At 32.6% G+C, this 15,613-nt stretch overlaps 1 long non-coding RNA gene across 1 annotated transcript in view; it reads left to right on the plus strand.

Annotated features, from left to right (window-relative positions):
* The window catches only part of LOC122817393, a 55,709-nt gene extending 41,888 nt beyond the window's left edge, over positions 1–13,821 (plus strand). Inside the window, exon 3 of the long non-coding RNA XR_006367233.1 lies at positions 13,751–13,821. This is a non-coding gene — a long non-coding RNA (uncharacterized LOC122817393). The remainder of the gene's footprint in view (positions 1–13,750) is intronic.
* The last annotated feature ends 1,792 nt before the right edge of the window (positions 13,822–15,613 follow it).

The following is a 15,613-nucleotide window of genomic DNA, read 5'->3' on the forward strand; positions in this document are numbered from 1 at the left end:
TCAAACAATTTTATTAAGTCCAAATGAAAGGGGGAATTTCTCACTAACCCAGTTGGGTAATGCCAGATTCGAAGTCCTTTAGGTACTTGTTGTCTCCTTAAACACTCTTGAAAATATGAAATTTCTAGTTGAAGTTTTTTCATCTTCAAAGATTTGTAGTCAAGGATATCTAAATTGTTGGCTATCATATCCATTGAAGAAGAGCTGCCTAAATTACTTGTATTTAATATATTTTCTGTTTGCAGGGAAGTTGGTACATTTAACCATTCACTTAAAGTAAGTGCATTAGTAACTGATTCATGTCCATTTTCCATACCTTGTGTCATAGCTCGTGTATTCATTTCTTGAGAGGTATGATTTTCATAAGTCTGAGATGAAGGCACCCTGCATTCATCTCTATTGTTGGTTGTTATCACATTGTCCATTTCTCTTGGGCAAACCAATGCTGACAGATGATCTAGTTTTTTTGTTAATAAACTGACTAATTGAGGGTTTTCGGAGTTGTTCTCCCTTTTCCAGAATGCTGCTGATCACTGCAGGTGACTCAGCCATGCTTGTTTTTTCGCAATCCATGTGGTATATGCAGAGGTGGAGGTGCAGCACAGATGTATGGAGGGTATATATTGAAAGGCATTTGGACACATTTCTTGCTTGGGTGTTTGGGGACATCTGTTGTGCTTCGTATGTGTGTGCCATTGCTCTCTAGAATAACTGTACACAGGAAAAGTACTCTGCTTCATGGACTGTGTGATAGCCTTAAATGTGATGGAGGTGGGTCTGGACAGCGCACTGACTCTTTTGCTCCTTTTCTGATCAATGGAGGGGCTGTGGAGCCCAAGAGCGGGAGGCCTTTTTTACTGGCACAGTTCTGTTTTGAGGAATGTGCTCCCCTGCTTCCCAGGTTGGTGTTTTCCATCCTAATGGACTTTATTGTTGAAGAATAGTGGCGAGTGCCTCAGCGGCTCTACAGTTTAACGAATTGCCACATCCTGTTCTCCTTTCTGCAGCATTCTAAATTCCTTACCTGCGGTATGACTCCAATCATTTTGATGGGGTTGTGCTGGTTTCTTGACTGACTCACAGGAAAGACTAGATAATAGTAAGCTTCAAACTGTTCATGGTGCTTTTCAGCTGGAAAAGTCCAGATGCTTTTCTCAGTTCTTGTGCTGCATCTCAGTTTTGACTCCCTACCATCTGGCAGGCATTTCATTGCTTGCACAGCCGCTGAGTGGTGGGGGTTTAACGGAGGGGTACCGAAAAGGTATAGTATTATTCAGACCTCTCTACATAGGTTGGTGGTAGTTCTTACCTTGAAAATGTCACAAATAATGTTACAATCTGATTATTTGAAATGGCACAGTTTTTAGGAGGCATATTGAAGTGATTTTTATATATGCAAATACAGGTGAAGAGTAAGCCATTATAAATAGGAGCTGCAATTCTGTGCCACATTCAATACAATTCCCAGTAAAAATATATCTTAGTGGTCATGCCATTACTACTCTGAAGATATGTGCAATTTGTTTATTCTCAAAGTAATACAGACTAAGGATCTTTGCTGTAGTGATGGAAAGAAATTCACGTGGGAAAATTTGTAATAAGACACTAACATTAAAACACACAACTATTTTGAAGACAATTACAAATATAATATGTGCAGAAATTCTCATGGTCTCAGAAAAATATCAATTTAATGACACACTCGTGTCTAGATAGTTTCAGTATTTTTTGTTGACAAATGAATGGATTTGAAATGAGATGCTTCTGAAGTAGGAATGTTGGTGTGATGATACATAAGTGCCAATTATTGTCACTGGTTTGCATATATATTTAATAGTCTGTTTAATTATTTTAATAAGCAGCAAAATAATACTTTTTCTCAGCAACTTAATAGGTTTGATAACATTACTAGGGTCTGGATGAACATAGTTAAATAGAATGATGATGATTATAAATTCAAAATCTAGACAATATTCTGTGACTAAAATAAATAAAGAAAAGAATAAGCATATTGAATTGGTGGTTTGGAATGGTCTAATCAACATTGTCAATAAAATATTTATGTTACAGATGAAAACTAATTTATTCCTTATATTTTGAACAATCAATTAGAAATAACTTTTATTAACACCTCATTTATTATTACAAAATCTTTATTAATGCATGAATACAATTAAAGTAAATAAATTTAAGTTATTACAAATGAGAATAATCCATACCTTCACTAGTAGATCATTAATTATAACTTCTTTTATTTCTTTAGAGTATCATATTAAGAAAATATGAGAGTTTTAGAATATTAATTTACTTGTTTTTATGATTTAGTTATATATATAATGTATCAATTCTTTACTTATATATGAAAAGATATTATTTATAAAATGCTTTACTATCTTTGTTATTTGTAATCATATCAAGTATATGTTATGGTTATTTGTCTTCAATATCTAGATTCATAGTGAGACTAATAGAACTTAAATTCACTTCTAGGATAGTCAATGTCATTTTTTCATGGATAAATAGTAACTACATAATAGAATGATGATTGATATATGTATAAAATCTTTTTAGAGTTAGAAGTTTTCTTCACTTAAATGTTATTGAAACAGGACGATTAACTTATGTTAATACTAATTAATTAATGCTACTATACTACAAACTGATTCTTGTTAAATACTGTATCATATTTGCTTTATGCATGTTTTTGTTATTAATTTAAAATTATTAGATATTTTGATTTTCTATAGAAGCTAAGACTGATTTACCGTGATCGGGAAATTTTCTCTTAGACAGATGCTGATCAGAGGTTGCTACTTTACGAGGGGTTAATCTGAGTGATTATATGTCACTTGGATTAGGAGTATTTTATTCCAAGAAGGTTATGGGGGAATTTGATGTTGCTAGTTTATGTTTTAAAAGTTTGTTACAGTTTTTTTCGACATTCGTCACAACACAAAGTTATACTATAGTAATACGCTCATATTTTTCATATCTATTACTATGTATTCAATATAAACTTTTCCTTCGTATTCTTTTAATACTTAACTATTTGATATGCTTTTGGTCAACATACACCCTTTTCACAAATTGTACTTCTTATGACGTCATTAAAAGTATTTCTATTAATGTTAATGAATTAAATAACTCAAATAAGAGGGGAAGTTTATTCAAATATCTTAAATTACACAAATCCCAATTAATTTTCTTACAAGAAACTCATTTGAAATCAGAAGATATGTTTAGATTAGATACTAAATCTTATTCAACATTAATTAGTTCAGAACATCTTCAGAAGAAAAGAGGGGTAGCAATTCTATGGAATAATACTTTACCTTGCCCAAAGATTACCAATACATATAAAGATAATAAAGGAATGTTTTGTCTTGTCACGGTTAAATTTAATAAGAAAATGTATACTGAATTTATATTGGATACCAAGAATAGATATCAATACAGTAAAACAACATCTGGATCTCATAGTACAACATTCCAAGGGGTCCTTAATAATAATAGCGGGGAAGTTTAATTGCATTTTGGATAATAAAGAATCAATATCTTTAAATAAAATAAGGATTACAGCTTCAGCCAAATCATTAAAAATGTTTCTAGAATCATATAATCTGAAGGATATTCATTCCTTTGCAGATTCTGATTTTTTAAACTATACTTTTTTTCTCTCATAGACAGAACACCTATTCAAAAATCGATAGAGTCTTATTTTCTAATGACTTATTAGGCTCTCTAGTTAACACCAAGGTTATTTCTGCCCAATATCAGATCATAATTCAATAATATTTGAAATTTCAGTTAATTCCAATTACAATAAACAGATAAGAAGAATACCTGCTTATATCACAAAACTGAAAGATTTTGAAGAATTCTTAACTTTGGAGACACAACATTTTATAGAACTAAATAATAATAATAATAATAATGCCTCAGACATTTTTGTGTGGGATGCCCTAAAAGTTTTTTTTATATGGGAGAAGTATTAACTGGTATCATATAAAAAGGAAAAGTTGGGATAAACAGTTATTGGAGATTCAACTTAAATTAGATTCATTGAAACATAATCAAGAGCCAGTTCTAAATAATAAGGATAAGAAAAATGAAATAAATTATTTGAATAATAAATATATTGAAATCCTAAACCATAAAAACATGATTATATTAGAGAAATATATATTTTTAATTGTCCACAAATCCCAAATCATTAAATTTATTAGCTAACAAAACCAAAAGATTAAATAAAATGAATCATATAAATTAATGGTTTCCCCTACAAAGAAAAAGATTTTCAGACATACAAAACATTCTATCTGAATTCAGAGAATTTTTTATTAATATTAATCAACAATCAAAAATAATAGATTCTAATCAAGAGATTAAAACTGTTATCAATAGAGTTACTAAAAAAGACTAACAAATGAACAAGCTAATTCTATAATTAAACCTTTTTCCTTTATAAAGACAGTCAAACCCAGATTAAATTTTTAAAATTCAATAAAGGCCCAGGAAATGATGGAATTGTCCCAGAAATATATAAAATTTTACAAACCGATGCTATAAAATTACTTCATAAAGTATATAATTTATCCCAAAATAATAAGTTAATTCCCCCTTCTTGGAAGTATACTTTTATCTCTCCCATTCTTCAACCTAACAAAGATCCAGTTAAATGTTCATCCTATAGACCTATTTCTTTGCTAAATATTGATTATAAAATGCTTATGTCAATAATTGAAGATAGACTAAAAAAATTTGTACCAATCTTAGTTGAAGATGACCAAATGGGATTCATAATTAATAGAAATACTTATGATGACATTAAAAGAACATTAACTCTAATAGAATCAGTCAAATACTTAAATAATAATCTAACACTAATTAGTTTAGATATAAATTGTGCATTTGATTCAGTTAATTGGGACTATTTATTTATATTACTGGAAGAATTAAACTTTACAAAGAGATTTATAAATCTAATCACTCAATTATATCAGGATTGTCAATCATATATTAAAATAGGTACTAATATTTCCCAAAAATCCCTATTTCTAAAGGAACAAAGCAGGTGGCCCCTTATCTCCCTTATCATGTACCCTTATTATGGAACCATGGGCCAATTTGATAAGAGATAATGAAAATATTCAAGGATTTAAATTAAATTCCAATAAATCTTCCAAAATACAAAATGTTCGCAGATGACATTCTTATTACCCTTGGTGATAATGATTCATCTATTCATGCTCTCTTTAGTAATATTGAACTTTTTCAAAAGAAATCTGGTTTACTGTTCAACGATGATAAAACTCAAATCGTATTAATTGGTCATAACAAATTTGAAATACAAGTGGTTTATAGTAAATATCTGGCAAAATCTGATGAACTACTTTATTTAGGTATTATAATTACAAAAACATAAAATATATCATTAAAATAAACTATAACAAGAGTTTATTGGCAATAGAAAATTGTATTAAAAAATGGAATAAAAATTAATTTCTCCATGGATGAAAAACTTTTAATAATAAAGATGATTTTATTACCTAAAATTTTATATATTATACAATCCATCTCATTATCTCCTCCTAATCAGATTATTAAAACATTTAATTCCTTGATACACAAATTTTTATGGTCCCCGATTAAACCCAGGATAGCTCTATCTAATCATATGAAAAAATGGGAAAAGGTGGTATAGCTATGCCTAATTTGGAAATCTATTTGGTTTCCTCAATGGCCAAAACTATTTACCAACTTACAGATAATAATTATACGGCAAACTGGAAAAATGCACTAGAAATCTTAATTAGTAATTCTATAAATAACAACAAACTTCAGAAGTTAACTGTACTAAGTAACTCCTTTATTTTGGGTTCTAAAAGAATATTTCTTATCTTATTCCTCTCAAAAAATTAACTCCAATTATATAATTCTTCTTCTGAAATCCTTTAGAAATTATATTTATAAATTCAATATTTATAAAGAGTGGATATATATTATTTTTCCTATAGCTTTCAGACAATGTGTCATCTTTTCATCTGATTATAATAAAATGCTTTCTTTTCAACTGAAAAACCTAATATTTTGGTTTCAATTGATGACTAAGAATGATCTTAAAACTAGAAACATAATAAAAAATCAATATGAATATGGTTATTTCTCTTGGTTAGATTTACAGGAAGCTAATACTCTGCTTGTGCTGATGAAGTCATAACAAGTCCGAAATATGCATATCCACAGCTAGTAGGGTTTGGCTTTATTGGCCTGAAATTGTCCAATAAAACGAAGAAACAAGTCATGAGCATTCAGAATTGCCAATTAGCTGAAACACCTGATGTTCATAAGGCTCATCTGCATATATCCCATGTGCCTCTGATACAAGAGGTTTGGGAGGTCACTCAGTGGAAGTTCTAGCTTTGCTGGAGTTTTCATTTTGTTTTTACTGATTGGTTTTTCAGTGACCTTCTCACTCACTGTTTTAATTTACAGGAAGCTAGGAAATATGTTCTAAACAAAATGGATTATATGTCTTTATCAACAAAAAATACAATACCTAAATTATTTCAATTTATGATAATAGCTTTACAACATAATTCTACATCTAAAAATATTTTATCTCATTTATATAAAGCAATCAAATTTGATTTAGATAACCCTTCAGAAAGTTATTGGAACTATTTTACTTTAATTAATAATTATCCCCCTACAGATTCTGACAAAATAAATATCTTACAGTCAGCAAGTGTAACCACTTCGTCACTTAATGGAAAATTTTTACATGGAGATATATGCATAGATCTTTTATTAACCCATTTTCTTTATGTAAATTTAATAAAAAAGATACCAATTGTTGCAGATGTAACAAAGTTGTTAATGCAGACTGGGCACACATGATGTTTGACTGTATAGAATTAAATAAATTTTGGACATATGTTAATTCCTTTTTACAAGCTATTTTTACAGATAATTTTTATCTTTCTAAATCACTAGTTATATTTAACACACCTGTCCCTAACTGTATCAGAGAATCTAATCATCCTCTGATTTGGACAATTCTATCCATTGCCAGAAAAATCATTACAAGAAATTGAAAGTCTCATACTTCACCCTCAGTAACTGAATTCAAAAATGTACTTCTTGAAGTCTGTAACTTAGAAATTTTGACCAATACTGCAAAATCTTCTAGGAATACTAATTCATCTAATATGTGGAAAAAAGTATATGATTTATTGAACAAGTAATGCAAATTATTTTATAATCTTCTTATTTTAATGCACTTGTTTATTAATATTTGATTCTTGTGGAGAATGTCATTGTATATAGTTTAAAATCTTTGTTTATTTCTTTGTTTTTCTCATTTTGTTATGTCACTCATTTTGAAAAATGTACATATCCTAGTTTATGTTTATTTGACAATATTTATCTCAGTAAAGCTGTTTTAAAAAAAGAATGGAATATAGTAATTCAATCAAAAACAAAGTAAAGTAAAATGGATACACAGAATATGTATGTTCTAATTCATGTGGTATAATATGGACAGCAGGAAAAGGCAAACATGACAATGGGAGTCGAGCATCATTATTCGATATACAGGTGATGTTGCACATATTACTGGATATTTGTTCTTGTTAACCTCTACAACCTTCCTGTTTATTGAACAGCTAATTATTTGGGATATATACATTTCAGAGATGTGCTACAATTCCATTCAATAGTGCCTTTTCAAATGGTCAATAGATTTATACATGTGTTGGTCTTTGCAGTGGACATGTATAGCTGTATCCATACTGCCTTCTTAAAATGACTACACACACTCATATAACTGCTCAAGTTCATCTCTTTTATTGACTTGATGGAATAAAATATACAATACTTACCAAACCTTCAAATCCCAAAACAGACTACCAGACCCAGAAACAAACATTAACATGGGTCTGGAAGTGAGGAAAATTGAATATTCAGAATTGCTGATTTTCTGCATTCTGAATGTCATTATTCTAAGTTTGGACTTGCTCTGGTCAAGTTTCTGAGTCTTGAACTTGTAACTGTAAATCATAAATACACACACACACACACACACACACATTATGGGGTGTGGAAGTATGAAGCCTTCACATATGAGATGTAGGGAGGCTTGCTGTGGCATTGAGTTGAACCTTCAACTGTTTGACTGTCTGAAGCTTCAGTGATACTATTCTTAAAAAAATAAGGGAAAGCATTTCATATCTTAGACAACCAGACATTTGTACTTCATTAAAACTTCTTACTGCATGTCAGCCATGCATTACAGTACCGAGATCAGCCAATAGCTTGACAGCTCTATGTAAGTCGGTGTCCTTTACAAATAACTGGAAACAGAAGCACTGAAACTGTGCTTACACCACAGGAGTGCTATTTGAGTTTGGACAAATGTATTAGAACCATTTGCACTTCTTTTCCAAATAACCCTACCTTTCTGAATTCCAAAACTAGTAAGAATCCCAAAAGACACCTCTAATTAGGTAAGATAGATTTGTTATTGTCTGAAGTATTGGTGAAGCTATGAATACAGTTAATTTCAGAGAGCTGTAATCTAGCACAGCTCTTGAGAGTCCTTCTCCCATTAAGAGAGCCTGTCCCAAGGCTATATTAGCAAATTATAAATCATTAGGGCCTAGCTTGATTTCGTTAATTATATGCTAACATAAACATATTAGTGTGTGTGTGTGTGTGTGTGTGTGTGTGTGTGTGTGTGTGTGTGTGTGTGTGTGTGTGTGTGTGTGTGTGTGTGTGTGTGTGTGTGTGTTCATTTCTTATACACACATATGTATAAATACACACATTTATATATATATATATATATATGTGTGTGTGTGTGTGTGCACATGTACACACACACACACACACACACACACACACACACACACACACACACACACACATATTTTTGCTAATATGAGCTACTCTTCTTTAAGGAAAGGTGACTTCTAGCTTTTAGAATTAAAGATCTTTCAGAATTAGTTCACTATAATCAGTGAGAGCCTCTTATGCTGAAAATATGAAGCTACTTGTTTCTGATGCAATACTTAAAGACATGTACCTTTCATATTCTTACAAATGCAGTCCACCTGTAGCAACTAAATGTGTTTGTGGATTCCATTTTGTGATTTTTCGTTGTTGTTAATTTATGTATAGTATTACAAGTGAATTTCTTTTAGACAATAAAGTATCTGAACTGGATAACTATTTTGGGGGGTGTCTAGCTCTATCAACTTTTACTAGTCGTGTTATTTTGCTTTTGTGGAACAGCTTGACTATATGGAATAAGGACATATTATCCATATGCATTTGGGCAGTAGAGTATATAAAACTTACAGAACAGAGGTGACTTCTTTTTTTTTACAGTTTTCAATTTAATTGGAGTAATTTGATGCTAATGATATAATATAATGTCTGTAATATTTCTAATATTTAATTTAATGTGAATATTTACTTGTAATAATATCACTTTACTAATAAGTGCAATTATATTACAACATTTTGCAGGAATTTGTGAGATATTTTAGATATCTATAATTAGAAGTAAAAAAGGAAAACATTAGGTCTCATTTGGAATTCAAACACAAGACCTCCATAGCATTCCATGCTGGTGTCACTGTCACTGAGCTGACAAGATACAGCATGCAACAACTGGAATGCCCATGGAGATAACTTACTACAAAAATACATGGCCTATATAACATGTCCTACATGGACCGAATCAAAGCCCTGTCATGATACTTGGTATTGTACAGACTGTGAAGCGATGACTTGTATCTAGCATACAAAGCATCCTGCAACCCATTATTGATGGATTTGCTGCACATCAGCAAGTCAAGTGGCATCAGAAATACTTGATCTGTTGATCTAAACCTCTTCTGCAAGAGAGGGGCAGGTATATCTCACAGAGTATACCACTGCTGTGGAACAGACTCCTCATTCACATAAAGAAAAGTTAATTCCTGCCCATATTCAGGTAAATTACATCCATGGATAGGAAACATAAAATGTACCCCAGGACTACCCCCTGTACTACTAATGGACAGAGGCTGATCCTAAAAGCTTTATCCCTAGCCTGGATCCCCTAAAATTATCCACAGCATGATATGTTATTCTCATTAGGGACAGCATATGATTATCAGCCATGAGATGGGTAGGATCAGTCCATAAGAATATGGGATAGGTTATTTCAATCACAAAAAGGGAATGTGGCTTGGCTTAAAATGGCCCACAAGGGCAGCTTGCCTAGTTTTGCCAATGAACTATGAACCTATAATATCCTTTTTGTCAGATAGTTGTTAAATTGTTGTAGCAATTCATTTGAAGAAGAATGTTTACTCAGTGATGCTGCTGGAGTCATTAGTTGTGAGAATTTACTAATTCTGGAGTTTCCAGATCTGAATCTGAAGTTAGAGAGTATGAATCTTGGGACATGGATTTTGTTGCACCATACAGGTCATGGTTAAGTTGCAGCAGTTTCCATGGGAACTGATATTCGCTTTATCATGTTAGATGTGCCTACTTGACAGATGAAATGTACTTTCTAGAGTGGGTTTCTGAAACCTTTTATATTGACATGATTAGTTTCAACTCTAAAAGTTAAGACAGCAAGTGAAGAATGTGATGATATCTGTAAGATTAGTTTATTGATACACACACGCACACACACACACACACACACACACACACACACACACACACACACACACACACACACACACACACACACACACACACACATCTTCAGTTCCATTCTAACACAAAATAGCATGCCAAAAATATGGAAAACAGACATTATGAGCCCAATCAGAAAGCAGTTGAACCCAACTTAATCTTCCCAATACAGGCCAAGGCAAAGATAAACAAATAACCTTCCTGTTAAAGCCCCATACTACACCACCTCCAAAAAAAAAAAGAAATCTAAACTCTATTGTACAAATCAGTGCTTCTCTATAATAGGTCTAAAACCCTGAGAAAGTGTTTCCCCCAGAAATAAAAGACATCTCATCTTTACCAACGTTTAGGACTGGACTAAAAAATCAACTGCTCTCATCAACCAAATGTATTTGCTTCCCATCCAACCATATCAACTGACCTGAACTACTTCAGTCTTTCTTTGTCTTACTAATAACAGTCTTAATGTCCCTCATATGACAGGTTCTATTGATCCAATCTTCACTTCTCACTCATATAATATTTTGCCTAATATAATTTCTGTTTTGAGTTACTCACAAACTCTACCATACTTCACTCCACTCAACTAGCCTATCAATCCCACTTAGGTAACATAAAGCTGTAATTATCACGCAGACATCTCACTTTGTATGGGTGAGTTTTTTTATATATTATAGCTAATGTATATTACAAGTCTACATATTGGTCACATTTTCCTTTGCCAATAATGATATTTTACAGATGTTTATTTTCATTATACATCTGTTGTCTTTTATTAATTGTAATCGTGACTTTCCTTGTATTCTCAGGTTGAGAATAAAACTGGTCACTTGAGATCAGCACTCTACCCTGGAAAACAAATGTTAAATAAATAAATAACCTAACAGGACCCATATATGCTGGCAAGTAAACACACTGCTTAACCATTAGTGATCCCCTGTAGCCTCTGCTTGGTCATTCAAAACCCAGAAATTACCCACACAAATAACAACAGTTAGGTCATTTTCTGTATCCAAGAAAGAAACATTAAGCTCTCATTTGATTCCGATGAACTAGGCACCTCTGTATAACCGTACAAATCCTGATGCAGTTGTGAAATACTTTCTCAGTCAGTTCCCTCTTCTCAGTACACAGTATTCCTTGCACTCACTGGAAGCTCAGAGGACAGACTTGCTTGTACATTAATAGAGAACTAAAACATGCTGTGCCCCCAAAATGACAATGCCTAGAAGTGCTAGAAGCACAACACCTGACCTCCATCAAGCATACCTAAAGCATGGAAAGAAAAGCAGAATGGTTACCAACTCAGCTAAAGCCACCTATCTAATGCGAAACTCTCTCCACCATCCCAGATTAATTCTGGGAAGAAATAATAAAGCTGTCAGGAATAGTTCCTGACTCCAGCCATGCTACAACAAACATGTTTACTAACAGGAACTGAGCCTCAAAAAGTAATCCTTACCTTCTAACACCCATTGACAGCATAACAGATAACAGTTCAACCACCATCCTATTGGCATTTACCAGCTCCTAATGCTGCACAAACTCTATCCACTGGCATCATTCATCTCCCTTCTACTTTAAGGAAATAACTATTAAGGAAACTAAGAGATTACATTTAAATCTATTAAATCATCAGGGGCAAAATTTAGCAAACTACACCATTTCTTCCAAAAGATGCCAGCAGAGTACAAAGCCAATCCTCTCACATACACCTACAATCTCTTTTTAACTACAAGTAAATCCTCTAAGGCCTTCCGACACTCCAGTATAATTCCTCTGTCAACAATTCCCTTCTCAGAAAACTGAAAAGACATTAATCCCATCTCATATCTATGCCATCTCTCCAGAATATCTGAAAATACTCTACAGCCTGCTGTGTGACCAGTAATATTAACATAGCTTTTGAAATCAGTTCAGTACAAATCACCCCATTATATACTGCAACCAGGACTACATATTGTAATATGAAGGATGCTTTTATTAGCACCGGACTGCTTATTGACATACAAGACAAGAACCACATATCTATGCACTTCTACTGAGCAAACTCTGCATATTTAACTTCAAAGATAAACCAGTACCCCGGACGTATAGCTACTTAAAAGGCAGATACGTTCAAGGATATTCTAACAACTCTCTCTCCCTAACTCACAAGCACACAATATTGGCATTGCACAATAGTTAGGGCTTTGTCCTCTTTTCTTTTCCCCTGGTTTTTGATGATGTTGCCTATGACAACTGCTCTTTAGATAATGACATGTACACAGACTACTTCCTACTGATAGAATCTGGCAATGGTTCATCTGTTCCTAAGAACAAACATCAAACAAGCTTTGCCATGATCTGCAACTGGTTCCTAAAATTTGTTTATTGATAAACCCAAATAAATGAAGTATCATGATATTTGCTACCCCACAAAAAAACTGCCACCCACTGTAACAATTAGGAATAATATTTTTATTCAATACAGTCTGATTGTTGACTAATATGATGAAGTGGTGAGTATCTAGTAATGGAGCATATTTTAGTGACTATTAATAGTTTCTAGACATAGTTCAGCATGGTCATCTGGGTGTTAGGCATGCAAAAATTGAATAGTGTTGAATTGCATTTATATGAGATGTTTGGATATTAGCCATGAAGACATTAGTAGTAGGGAGCTGGGTTTATATTATTTTGATGGTGTACATTTCCCTCAGACTCGAGTGGTATTTACAATCTAAGTTTATATGATACTTTTAAGTTTAAGCATAAATGAGTGTTGATATCAGCTGTGAGAACAAGCACTTTACAAATGCTAAATCTGTTGGCTAGGAGAACATGGACTAAAAAGTACAACTGTAAAACGTAGCTTTCTAGAAGGGAGGTTATATAACATGACTTTGTAGTGCTTAACTTCATAAAAATGATATTGAGAACTTCAAATGTTACGTCACTTCAGTTGTTCAAAACATTCACATTTATTTGGAAGTAAAGAACAAACTTCACAGTTTGAAGTGACAGATTCAGAGCTCACTGACTTCAAACTATTTCACTTTTTTTTTAACAGAAACCAAGACTGAATTTCAATAACTTCCTGGGTACACAGCTTGAAGACAGGACCACAACATGATCTTGACAAGTTCAGGTGCTTAACCAGTAATGCATTTTAATATAAAATGATGAATGTGAAAATGTTGTGAGAACCATCTTCTTTAGGACTGAAGTTTGAGAGATGCATGTTTATTAATTTATCGATCAGTCTGAGCACAGTCTCATTAAGTGACTTTCTCATACATACACCATATGCAAACAGAAAGAACAACAGTAAATCCTAGGACAGCAAGATGAATGTTATAATTTCATATATCGTACACCCGCACATTTCATATCTGCTTTGTGTGCACAGAACAGATCAAACACTTCATCCAGCACTGTACCAAAGTTCTAATAAAAGAAAGAAATTTCAACTCACTCCTGCATTTACAATGTTAAAAATGTACTGGCATTTACAGTTTTTAACATTTTCTCCTGATATCTTCTGGATGGCAACATTAAATATTAATACTTCCCATTGGTTTGCATGATTTTGTTGTTTTGACCAGATAAGATACCACAATACATAGGATGAGCATAACATTTATAGTCTTTCTCTCTGATTTGTATTCTATGGTAAAAGCAATACATATCTCACAATAAACTGTAATAACATTCACTACCTTGATGCTTCAGGCAATAAATGTTACAGACTTTCACTTCTAACTCTTACAAACTTAGCTTCTGGTTATTTCATGCATGGTGGAAGGAAAATATTCTACATATTCTTATAGATGATTTGAAGGAACAGGTGGCCAAAATTTTATAATGTGAATACTTTTAAAAATGTGGGGGAATACCATCAGAAATTAGATGTGAAGGTTTTTTTGTGTATTATGCATCCGCATCTTGCATCTGTGATAGAGTTTAGAGTGTTGAAACAATGGGATCATTATGTGTTTTCCTTGATATAATTTATTTCAAAACTTTAAGGAGAACTAATACCAAATTGTGAAGCATGCATTATGTATGTCATACGATTCAAGACATTCAAAATAAAGCTACTTTTAGTTTCATTCAGTGAATTTTACGACACATAACAGTATCCTGCAGTCTTAATCGCTATCTTAAATGTTTATTCTAAGAGGTGCTACATATGTTTTGGGTGTCCAATAAAGCAGAAGATTAAAATATAAATTAGTTGTGACAATCCAGTACCTCCAGTACTTCTCAGTTCCTCTGACTTCCTGTGGCATTGCTATACTACAAACAGCTGTTGTTGTAAAGCTCTCTTTAACATTTTAACACTTGCTACACGTCATAAATATTTTTCTTAGTAAATTAAATAAATGTGCTAACAAGTGCCACTTTCATTCCTCATATCTTCGTATTCTTTATATAATGCTTGGGAGGCAAGTCACTTTGAAATTGTTTTAGCTACATTTCCTTTGGCTATAAATGATTTCTGTTTTCAGACAATTTGCTTGTTATTGTTGTACAATTAATTTAAAACGTACAGGTTGTACATCATTTGCAATCACTGAATACCTCCATTTTAACCGTTGTCTGACTGTTACTGTGGCAGGTATTGCAATATAACATTTACTGTCATTAAGATATAGTTCTCTTTGATAACTAAACATTGTATGAAGCTACATGTTTTCACACAGACACACACACACACACAAACACACACATGTAAAAATACAGCTGCAGTGACACTCTACATTGTACCTCAAAAGGCACTATGTATATTATGTATATATTTATCTATCTATAAAGGGTGTGTGTGTGTGTGTGTGTGTGTGTGTGTGTGTGTGTGTGTGTGTGTGTGTGTGTGTGTGTGTTATAGTTCTCAGGTTCTGGGTTTGCTGCACAGTACAACATATGATCTGAT

This window comes from Protopterus annectens, chromosome 12.part0 (assembly GCF_019279795.1).
Source record: "Protopterus annectens isolate FY-2018-M chromosome 12.part0, PAN1.0, whole genome shotgun sequence".
Classification (NCBI taxonomy): Eukaryota; Metazoa; Chordata; order Ceratodontiformes; family Protopteridae; genus Protopterus; species Protopterus annectens.